Consider the following 11,222-nt stretch of genomic DNA (forward strand, 5'->3'; position numbering starts at 1 on the left):
GAAAGAAAAAAGGAGAAATACAGATTGTTGGAGGGAATGAGAGAAAGTAAGAAGGAAGTCGGGACTGAGATGTGTGAGTCCAGAGCAAGGTGGTGGTATTGGTGGTACAACACAGCATTCGGTTATTGACCGATTTGGGCGACAGTGGGTAGCATACAAGGAATACCCTGCAAAAGAAGCAGGTTACCCCTCATTATATATATATATATATATATATATATATATATGGGTGTGTGTATGTGTGTGTGTGTGTGTGTGTGTAGAAATGCATATTGTGTGTGCGTGTGTGAGTATTGCAGATATATTGCTAATATACATACATTCGGGCGCGCACTTGTGTTTATGTATGCATGCATACTTGTATGTATGTGTGTATGTATATATGTGTGTGTGTGTGTATATATGCATATACGAATGGACACTAGTAATTTACGTGTGTAATTGTGATTCTACATAATTAATAATTAATATCTTCACCGACGTTAGGATAGTAAAGAAGTTATTAAGGACATTTGTTATCGGGCTTTTTGAAGTAAATAAGTCTTCTGAAGAAAACGGGTGTGTGTGTGTGTGTGTGTGTATTTGTGCGCGTAACTGCTCGCCAAAGTAAATACATGCGTATTTGGAACAATATTCACACTAAATGTTTGTATATATACACTCACACACACATATACGTGCGTAGTCATGTCTATATTGCATATTTATATGCATATTCATAGGCATAAGTATATGTCTCTGTCTATACATGTATATCTATTTATATAACGTATATGTAAATATACTTGTGTGTGTGTGTGTCTGCATGTGCTTTCTATGTATACCTATGTGCGTGTGCGCATGTTTTTGTGTATGTGTGAGCATGTGCGCGTGTGAGAGCGTGTGTATGTGTGTGTGTGTATTGGCGTTAAACTTGTCTCTCTATATGGATTTTCAAGTCGTTGGTGGTGGGAAGGGAAGAAAACCAGTCGAGAGGACGATCCGCCTTCTTCCTACAGAATAGTCTCTCTCTGCTATTTTACTCTTCTTAGTCTTCTAGCTAAAAACTCTTCCAGCTCTCTAGGACTACATTACAACTGGATATTACTGTGAACAGCTATGAGGAGGACTATCTAGTATGTATATACATATATATATATATAACACTTAAACACCCACACTTGAAATAAGCGCTTCGAAAGATCTGCCAGCAAAGCGATTCTAACACAATTCCTTTAATATACACATGTTTGTCTCTCTATCTTTTGTTATATATTCTAGATATTATTCATGTGTGTACTATTGCATGATAGTCACAACTAAATAAGCAATGTTGAGTATTTTCTCAAATGAAAATTTATAGTCAAAAGGGATTTTTTTTATGCTTCGTGATTCATGTTTTGGGAATGAAAACGAAAAACCTTTCTTTTTTTTACCAAAGAATTAAAGCAACCGGTCCGAAACAGGCCACACAAACCGACCGTCGTATATATATATATGTATATATATATATATATACTGCTTCCTCCGTCTCTAAGTATTTATTTATGCATGAATGTATATTGTGCGTTAAAGTAAATTATTTTCGTTTGTTTGGGTCTGTATTAGTTGCAATTCTGTCCGTATTTCGTATTATATGAAATAAACCTCACCTCTCCTCATTCTTCCCTGATCTTCGACACGAAATAACAGTCAAATCTCCCTCATATCACTCCCTAACCGTCTTCAAGAACGGGGACCCTTTGATCCCAGTTTTATTCAAATCTAAAAACAACTTCTATGTTCCGTGGCGCTTCTTGCATATTTGTTTCCTTCTCTGGCCAAATCCCTTTCTGTGTTTTTTTTTCTTTCTCAAACCTTCTCGTTACATCCGATTATTATTATTATTATTATTAAAACTATTATAACGTGTGTGTATATACGTGTATATATGAAACTGCTTTCTGGTCTCCGTTGTTATAATACTGCAATGTTTGAGTCTTTTCGTGGTCACTCTATTTGCTAGAAGTAGCAGCCAGAATTTCTTTAAACCCCAACGTATTTAAAAAAGGACACGTTAGATAACATTCTTAAATACATTGTCTCGACTATAAACGAGGTGGTCATAAGTGGAATGCGTTGTTCGATCTAAAATCCGCCCCTAGCCGACCTGTGGCTAAACAACTGCAACGTTCTGTTATTCCTTGCCAGGCCGGTAAATAGCTTCCTATAGTCATGTGGTGACGACTGACAGCCTCTATTTATCATAACCCAAAACTAATTTAATACTTAATTACTACTAAACATAATATCAGTGATCTAAGGTAATTAATTGGAGCGACTCCACCACCATCATTACAATTGTAAGGATAGAAACGAAACGTTTCACTTCAGTTGACTTATTTTCATGTAATATAAATATTAGACTTATAACAATTTCTCACATAGGCATATGGTCTCAGATATAGAGATATGGGCAATTATATAGTGACGAGCACTTTATATTTATTAACCCGGGGAGAATGAAAGGAAAAAAAATCGACGTCGGTGGGATTTGAACTTTCAACGTAATGGACGTTGTAATAATAAAAATAATTTCAATAATTTATAAATGAGTAACTGATATTTATTAATATAGAGTTGCAATGAATGAAATATTTTGTTGTGTTGTGGCTGTGACAACAATATTCAATGTGGAATAATGATGTAACAACTGTCTACTGCAGTGTGCACGTGTATGCAGAGATGCAGAGTAAATAGCAACATAGCACCAGCTGCATTACACACTTCCATTCACACACACATGTAATAGCTCGTACTGAACACGCATACAAATATATATATATATATATATATATATATATATATATATATATATATATATATATATACTGTGTAAGCAGCACACACATTTACATACTTTGTGTGAACATACACATAAATACACACCAAATATTAACACACACACACACACACACACATACACACGTATATTGTATATACCAACAAACAGCATATATTAATATATACATATATACACATACCTGACGCATCAGTACACACCATAAACACACACACACATGTATATACATAACATATATATTAATACACACCATGTATCCATCCATCTATCTTCTTATACAACACACGCACAACCACACATGTATGTGTTTGAATACACTAAGCATGTATGTGTGTATATATATATACACACACATATATAGCAGATATGTATATCAACACACACACCATTTATCTACGTACATATATACTTTTTTTTTAGCATAAACCCAAACCATGGAGACTGGCCGCTACTTAAACACCCAACTTTTTAGAAATAACTACTAAATCCCCCTCATTACACCTCAGTGTGGAACGTTGCTGGTGGTATGGTTGGCTGATAAACAACATATATATATATATATATATATATATATATATATATATATATATGTGTGTGTGTGTGTGTGTGTGTGTGTTAAACTACAGAAAGTTAGAAAATGATTCAAGGAGCGAAAGTCAAAGTGCTATAGACGAAACTCTTGGCCCTTGAGTCCGTTTTGTAACTTTTAACAATTTATCTAATTTATCTTCTACCAACTAACAACTCAGCCTATCATGTACACACATCTCTTTCCCTCTCTTTGTATGTGTATGTGTGAGCATATATATATATGTGTGTGTGTAGCGACATTATGTGTAACATCTGCCAGTCACAGACCATTGATTCTCATAACCGGTGTCGGAACAATTCCGTCTGCTCCGAAAAATGGCTTTTAATTCCTAGAGCTGTTTGGAATTTAATGCACTTGTTTACATTGATACTTTCATTTATATATATATACATGCATATGTATATATATATATATATAAATATATATACCGTGTATGTATACACTGCAGTAGTTGCCCTACTTTTTCCTTATCTGGTAATATATGCCATAAATTAGTGAGTAAACTTAGTGTATTTTATCTTTTCATTTATAACCGACTCCAAAGGCTCGGCGGCAGATGGTCACAGCGTCACTACTTAAAAATACACATTGACATATTTACTATATATATATATATATATATATATATATATATATATATATATATATGGTAAATCCCAAACACATACACACAGGTATAGGTGGATGTAAATATATATGCGTATAAATATATGAGAGATAAGGAGATAGATTAATAGATAATATTGGTGATGGATAAGCATGAGAAGTTATGCCGCATGGACGTTCACAAGCTTATTATGTTTAAATAAGTTTGAATGTGTTTACGTGGATGTTTCTAAGTGCCTCGGCGTATATGAGTTTTACCTGGATGTTTATGTTGTGTGTCAGTGTGTGTGTTGATGTCTGGGCATTTAGTATGTTTGTGGTATTGGTCATATTAGTGAAGTGAAATAGTCTCACCCAGGACTAGTAGCAAAACCACAGATACACCAGTTGTGTCAGGGGTTACAGTATGAGAACATTTGAAGCATTCGTATCTTACAGCTATTTCAGTTTCCTTCGGGAAATGTTAACCATGTTGAGGAAGCATGTCGAAGTTTTTATTTGATTTTACATCAAAATTGGTTAACATTATTGTTGTTGCTTTTATGATGGAGACTGTGACAAGGGAGTGTTTGTAACTAAATGCAAAACAAATATCTTGAGATATTAATATCTTCAGCTCTGCATATATGAAATGATGTTATGCTGAGACACACACCATCACCTCTCTCTCTCTCTCTCTCTCTCTCTCTCTCTCTCTCTCCCCTCTCTCTCTCTCTCTCTCTCTCACACACACACACACATACACAATCATATCTAACCCAGTGGCCATTGGTGTCTGCTGTTGAACATTTGAGTATTTACTCTTGGAAATTTCCTCCAAGTTTCAGGCATGGACAAGATTTTTGGTGCAGAAGACTTACATTTGTCCATATTTGGAAGTCTCTTTTTTCTTGAAGGTCAGATGTTATTTTTGGGAAAAGCTAAGGATCAAGTTGTAACGTGGTAATGATGTCATTGCAGGCTTTGCCATCTGAATGCAAAGAGTGAGAATGGACAAGACATCTGTCTAATAGATGCCATTTGTATATGTGTATCTGTATGTCACTCTCTCTCTCACTACATAGATATATATATATATATATATATACATATACATAAAGAATTAGACTTATACATAGAGAATTAAAGATAATCCCCTCATTTCCGTTCTTAAATTTAATGTATTCATACTCCGCGACCAATCTATTTGACTTGGAGGTTCAGCTTGTATGGAGACTTGCAGAAGTGCTGATTGAGGATCCACTTTGGATTTTAATCCCATTTATTTGATATATTTATACATACGTACATGCATGTGTGTGTGTGGAATGCATTTCTACATGGTTTCCATCTACTAAATTCTATTCATCTATTATTCATTGACCCAGGGCTACAATGGAATGTACTTCCCAAAGTGTCACTCAATAGGGACAGATTTGGAACCATGTGATTACCATGGCTGGAGTACCTATGGTCATAGGTCTGTATATTCGGTGCTGACCTGAGGCTAACCAACAACAACAAGGGCTTTAGTATCTCGAGTAATGAAGCATCAGTCATGTGGATGCTAGAAATAGCTGTTAAATGTCCTTCACATATATGTGAAACTTTAGCATGTCACACCATGCTGTCTTAAGGAAGGATAACATCTGGAGAAAAAGTTATTGGTATGCCAACACTGGAATGTCTTTGACCAGAATTGAAGCTAAACAACAGCAACAAATGTAGTATTATTTCATTCTTATTTTTTTTGGTTTCAGTAAATGGTCTGCAGCCATGTTGGGGCACCACCGCTAAGAATTTAGTTGATCATATCCACTCCAGCTCTTACTTCAGTCTAGTACTTATCAATATCTATTTGTTGAACTGCTAAGTAACAGGATAAAAATTATTTCAGGTGTTAGGTGAGCACGGCTTTGTACTGAGTTTTACTGATGAGGTCTAACAACATTGAAACACATTCAATGGTCTCACTTGTTGGACCCTCTCCAAATTGCAGTTTCTTGGATTAGCTGTTATTATTATTAATTTCTCTTGTTGTTTTTAAGTTTTAAGCATTCCTTGAAGGCGATTAATCAAAGCGTTCACTATATTGCATATGTGAAAGTCTATCATATATATTTAATGTGTGTGTATACATGATATATGCACAAAAGTGGGAGAGATAGGAGAGAGAGAGACCAAATCATCAGTGAGTGATAAAAATAGTTACTGCACGGTTGGAGTGCTTATAGCTGCCACCTGGTTTGGTGTAGTGGCTGATGATGGTGGAGGAAAGCATGGTGCAGTGTGGCTAAGAGCTTGGGTTGGCTTTGGAAGAATGGAAGACAATATGTAGAAGCTATATATGAGTTGTTGGTAAGGAGATTGAATCGGAAAAGACAGCATGGCAATCATGGTTGGGTAACAGGGTGTGATAAAGGACAGATATAGTGATGAAGGAAGAAGTAATGAAAGTAAAGAGGATGATGCATGTCAATGAAGAGGAGGGAATAATGCAAAATAGATTGGAGAATAGTGCTAAATATTGATGTTTAGACAGACTGGAGGTGTTAATATGGTGACACAGAGGAGAGAGAAGGATGGCTAGTAGTGGAGAAGGGTGATGTTTGGGTCTACTGATTATAAAAGGATCTGAAGCCATCCCTTGTTATACAAGCATTGTGATGGAAGAGAGAAGAGTGATAAAAGGTGATGGTAGTGGTTGTAATTGGGTTGAATACAATCAGATCAATATAGTCTTTATTAAGCAGGTAACATGGTACAATAGAGGTGAGGAAAGCAGTAGATGGAGACCCGCCAGAACATGAATGAATGAGAAACCCAGTATATTATACAGCCAAATCTTTATTTCAACAGTTTTGTCTTGCCAGCATAGGCAAATAGGTCTTATTCAGCTCCCCGCTTGCCGTGGTTCTTTGCTGTTCAACTTTTGAGATAAGTCTTCACAAATTCATGCCATATATATATATATATATATATATATATATATATATATATATATATATTAGCATATGAAACATATGTAATGGTGAACAAATAATACCAAAAATGTTTTCCAATCTCTTGTTTATATATTCCAGTGGTACTTGTACCCTTGAGGTAAATTGTGTGTGTGTAAAAATATCTCAGCCACGTTAAATCCACAAGTAGGATTCAGTTCGTTGGACAACTGAATGCACACCGAAGAGACAGACGGAGAATTCATCATATCTTTCCTTTTCTCATTCTATCTTTCTCTCTTTCTCTGTACACACACATATAATTGATAAAGGTTATATACTTTTAACAACTTCCTATCGGTACAATTAGACGTAACTGAGAGAGTTTCCGACAAAACATGTTGAACGATATACTCCTTCCTACTTGATTCAAATAAAGCTCACTCTCTCTCTCCCTCTCTGCCCTCCTGAAAGAACAACCAGCAGTCATAATGGTGACTACTACTACAACAACTACTACTACTACTACAACTATTACTACTACTACTACTACTACTACTACTACTATAATGTGGTGGTCGTCTGCTTGTTTGAATGAACACCTCAACAAAAATTGACATGTCTTTGTTGTTGTGATGTTGTCTGTTCCATTTACTATTTAATCTTGTTCGACAAACTGCAAGAATTTCCTTAAATATTTTAGATCGAATCATTTTTTATGTCATTCATACAAATTTTCTTCAAACCTATTTCCGATTTGTAAACCAGAAACATTTCTTCTAAACTCGAACTTCATATTTCTCTTTCGTTTCTCATATTTCTTTTTTACTAAAATGGTTTTGAAAAGTTTAATTTTTTTTCCACATTATTTTTGTTTTGGTTGAAAAGTTTTCATATTAGATATTCCCCCTTTTCTTTTTTACTTCATTACAGTACTGAAATGACTATTGTCTTAAATAGAGTTTATTTACTTCACATAGAAGCTATGTAACATTATATATCTACAGGATATCTATTTGTTGTTAATATATGTGTTATTATATATCGATATTTTAGGTGGTATTCCACTGTTAATGCAGTAACTAACAATGTTTTCGATGTTATCTTAAGCATGTAACACGTTTAGTAACCAACAAAGGATACGTTGTTGTACACAATGCTAGAAACAACAGTCAAATCTCTCTCAAATCACACTCTGCTGTCTTAAAAATGGAGGGACACATTAGATGATATAGTCCTATAGCCCCTAAAAGAGACAAGATGGTCACAGTGGTGCTCTCTTTTAATCATAGGTGAGAGTTGACTCCGGGCCAACGAGGGGAACGTCTTCGTGATCGTCCGAACTGCTAGAAGGTGCGTCCGAAACTCCCCATTAGACACTATACCGCATTAAGTAATGCAGTTCACTGGCTGAAAAATAAAGATAAAGTTATCATGAATGGCATGTTACATTTTTAGCTGTGGTTGATTATAAAGTATCTCTTGGTTTACTACGGCATGTTGCATAGCATAATATAACATATGCAGCGTATTAACTCGTAGAAATAATACAAGAAACGAACTTTTGAATAACAACGAGACTTTATTCCCCTGCTAAATTATACAATGGACCAAATAACACCACGAATTCTGTTGGTTGTATAATTCATCCATCGTTAGGATAATTCAGCTCTGGCTGTCGTTGGTTGCAAGTGCTTGGTTGTAACAGCAGGATAATAAAACGCATGCCCTTGGAAAATCTCTCACCGCACTGGCCACAAATGATTTGATAAAACTATTCATAAGCAGATGGTAGGATCCAGCGATGGTTCAAATTTATTGTTCGAGGATGTATTACGCGTAACGTGATTGAATCCGAGATCCTTATCCCGCGCAATACTCGACCAATCAAAATACAAGACTCAACCAAACGTTCCAAACTCATATGATAGGTCAAATGATAGGTCAAATGACCAATCATTAAAGATTATCATATGGAGCCATAAATATTATGGCTAGTTGAACATAAAATATCAGAACAGAAATGGGTCTAGAAATAATACATTTCTAAATCTCTCAGAGATTTATGCAGTAGTGATACGATGAAGAAATGGGTCTCACTCCACATTTATTAGGGTTGACATGAGTCTAAACGACAGTGTTCAGGTGTTACAGTTATTTTACTTGATTAAATTTGGCCAAATTACTATTTTTTGTGTATAATAAATCCCTTTAATAAACTCTTCCACATTTTAAAGAGGGCAGAAGTAAATATCTTCACCGTTTTGGGGCCACTGTTGTATGGCAGGTCCACTGGCAAGTGGAAATAGGAACCAGAGCATTTAGAAAAGTTATTTAAGATTTAGTACCTCTTCCACTACAAGAGTTCTTTCTTGTTGAGCTAAAAAGATCACAAGTCTTTGAATTCCTTTGATCTATGAAACCTTTATGTTTACAAATAATATTTGGTGCTGTCTTTCTTATCCAGCAAGCTTGGTATGTCCTATTTTGTTTGGTTAGGATTATATTTGTCAAATGGTATTTGCTTGCTTAATATATGTTGTGGTATTTGGAGCATGTTGCTCGCCTCAGTTTATCTATCTTACATTATATTTACAAACAATTGTTACTTTACTTCTGTCCCCACACCCATATGTCTGCCAAAACAATTGACTGTAGCTATTCCTTGAGAAGAATAAATACATCAACAACTACTAGCTCCAAATTCCTAAGTTTTCTTATTATTCTCCCATCTGAACTAAATGATTAATGAATTTATTATTCCAAACTATCCGTTTTTCATTCTAATGTGGGGAATTACCACTGACTCTGAGTAAACTGTTTTATGGGACAATATAGCAGTGATACTTCTTCAATACATCATTATATTCTATGTTCTAGAGATATATATTCTAAAATTGAAAATTATTTGTCATGTCCAGTACTCAAACCTGCTTAACGAATGATAGATGGAAGCCATATTGTTCAATGTAGAGATATATTGATTTGCCAGTAGATCACAAGAATAAATCTGAGACTGGATGAAACTTAACTTAAAACTTACCTCTGTTGATGTAGTCTGCTAATTATTTTTATTATCCCTTAACCAAATTAACAGGTGACATTCAATTGATACACCATATTTTTGTTGTTTTCTAACATGATAAACTGCTATAAACAGTTGGCATTGGTCATCAGATAAAACTACTGAATGTTTTCATGTTGTGTATCTATTTAAATGTGAGCTGACATATATTTGATATAGCAACTATCCCCTTCTCCTCCATATGCTTGAAATTATATCCATGAGGGAATGAAAAATCATTAATATTAATTCTTGTCAAAGAAGGCAAGGCTGACAACTCTAAGATGGAAGTTAATTAAAAATTAAATGAAGATCTGTAGTGGTCAGTATAATCTTTGGGCAAGTAACGCTAACACTAAACATATTTCAGTCTTGTTCTCCTTAGTGAAGTCTTACTCCTACTTACCAGACTTTATGGTGGGTGAATGAATATTTTGGATGAAAACTATCCACTAATTAGGCAATTAACTTTAATAACTTCTGGACATTTGTCATTATATAGAGTAATTCAGCCTGATATAGTTTCCCCTCCTGCCATATCTCTGTAAGCTTTATCTAAGGGAAGAGATGAACTTTCCACTGTGAGCTGTATCACTCTATGGCATCTATTTACTGCTAACAAGGCTAAGCTGTTATTAGTCAACACTTTAATCTTTTAGCATTTAAACCGGCCATATCTGGCCCAAATATTCTACTCGTTTTATGCTTAAGGCAACCAGATCCAGCCTCTACAATGTCATTCTTAAAATAAGCAATCACATCATCAAAATTTTGAAGCCACAAGATAATGCATGATTAATTCAAAGCAATGTGAATAAATAGACATTACATTTGACAGAGTAACCTAAATGCTAAATGGTTAAGCAACTATATTTCTGATACAAAACCGAAATCCTAATAAGTAGGAAGGTAGATAAAACACAAACCCCTTCAGGTAGATGGCCCTGCTCAGTATGTAGAAAAGGAGTAGGTAGTAACTCTATAAGATGTACCCGGTGCAAGCTATGGACACATAAGAGGTGCAGCAACATCAAAGGCAGGTTAACTAGCAAGTTAGTTTTTGTTTGTGGCAGATGTTCAGGTGCAATAAAGACTGCAAACAAACAGGAAACAACTTCTATCTCATTCCAGGGTGAAAAACTAGAGGTAGTCGATAGCTTCCGCTATCTGGGCGACCAAGTTAGTAGTGGGGGTGGGTGCGCTGAAAGTGTAGCTGCT

The 11,222-nt window shown here is 35.1% G+C and overlaps 1 protein-coding gene across 2 annotated transcripts in view; it reads left to right on the plus strand.

Annotated features, from left to right (window-relative positions):
• Window positions 1-885: 885 nt before the first annotated feature.
• The window catches only part of LOC106871672 (peripheral plasma membrane protein CASK), a 516,651-nt gene continuing 506,314 nt past the window's right edge, over window positions 886-11,222 (plus strand). The window contains exon 1 of one of the 2 annotated variants that reach the window (XM_052974602.1): window positions 886-1,115. The gene's annotated coding sequence lies outside the window, so the exon portion shown is untranslated. The remainder of the gene's footprint in view (window positions 1,116-11,222) is intronic. The other variant, XM_052974597.1, reaches the window with a different exon arrangement.

The sequence above is a fragment of the Octopus bimaculoides genome, chromosome 18 (genome assembly GCF_001194135.2).
Source record: "Octopus bimaculoides isolate UCB-OBI-ISO-001 chromosome 18, ASM119413v2, whole genome shotgun sequence".
NCBI classification, from domain to species: domain Eukaryota; kingdom Metazoa; phylum Mollusca; class Cephalopoda; order Octopoda; family Octopodidae; genus Octopus; species Octopus bimaculoides.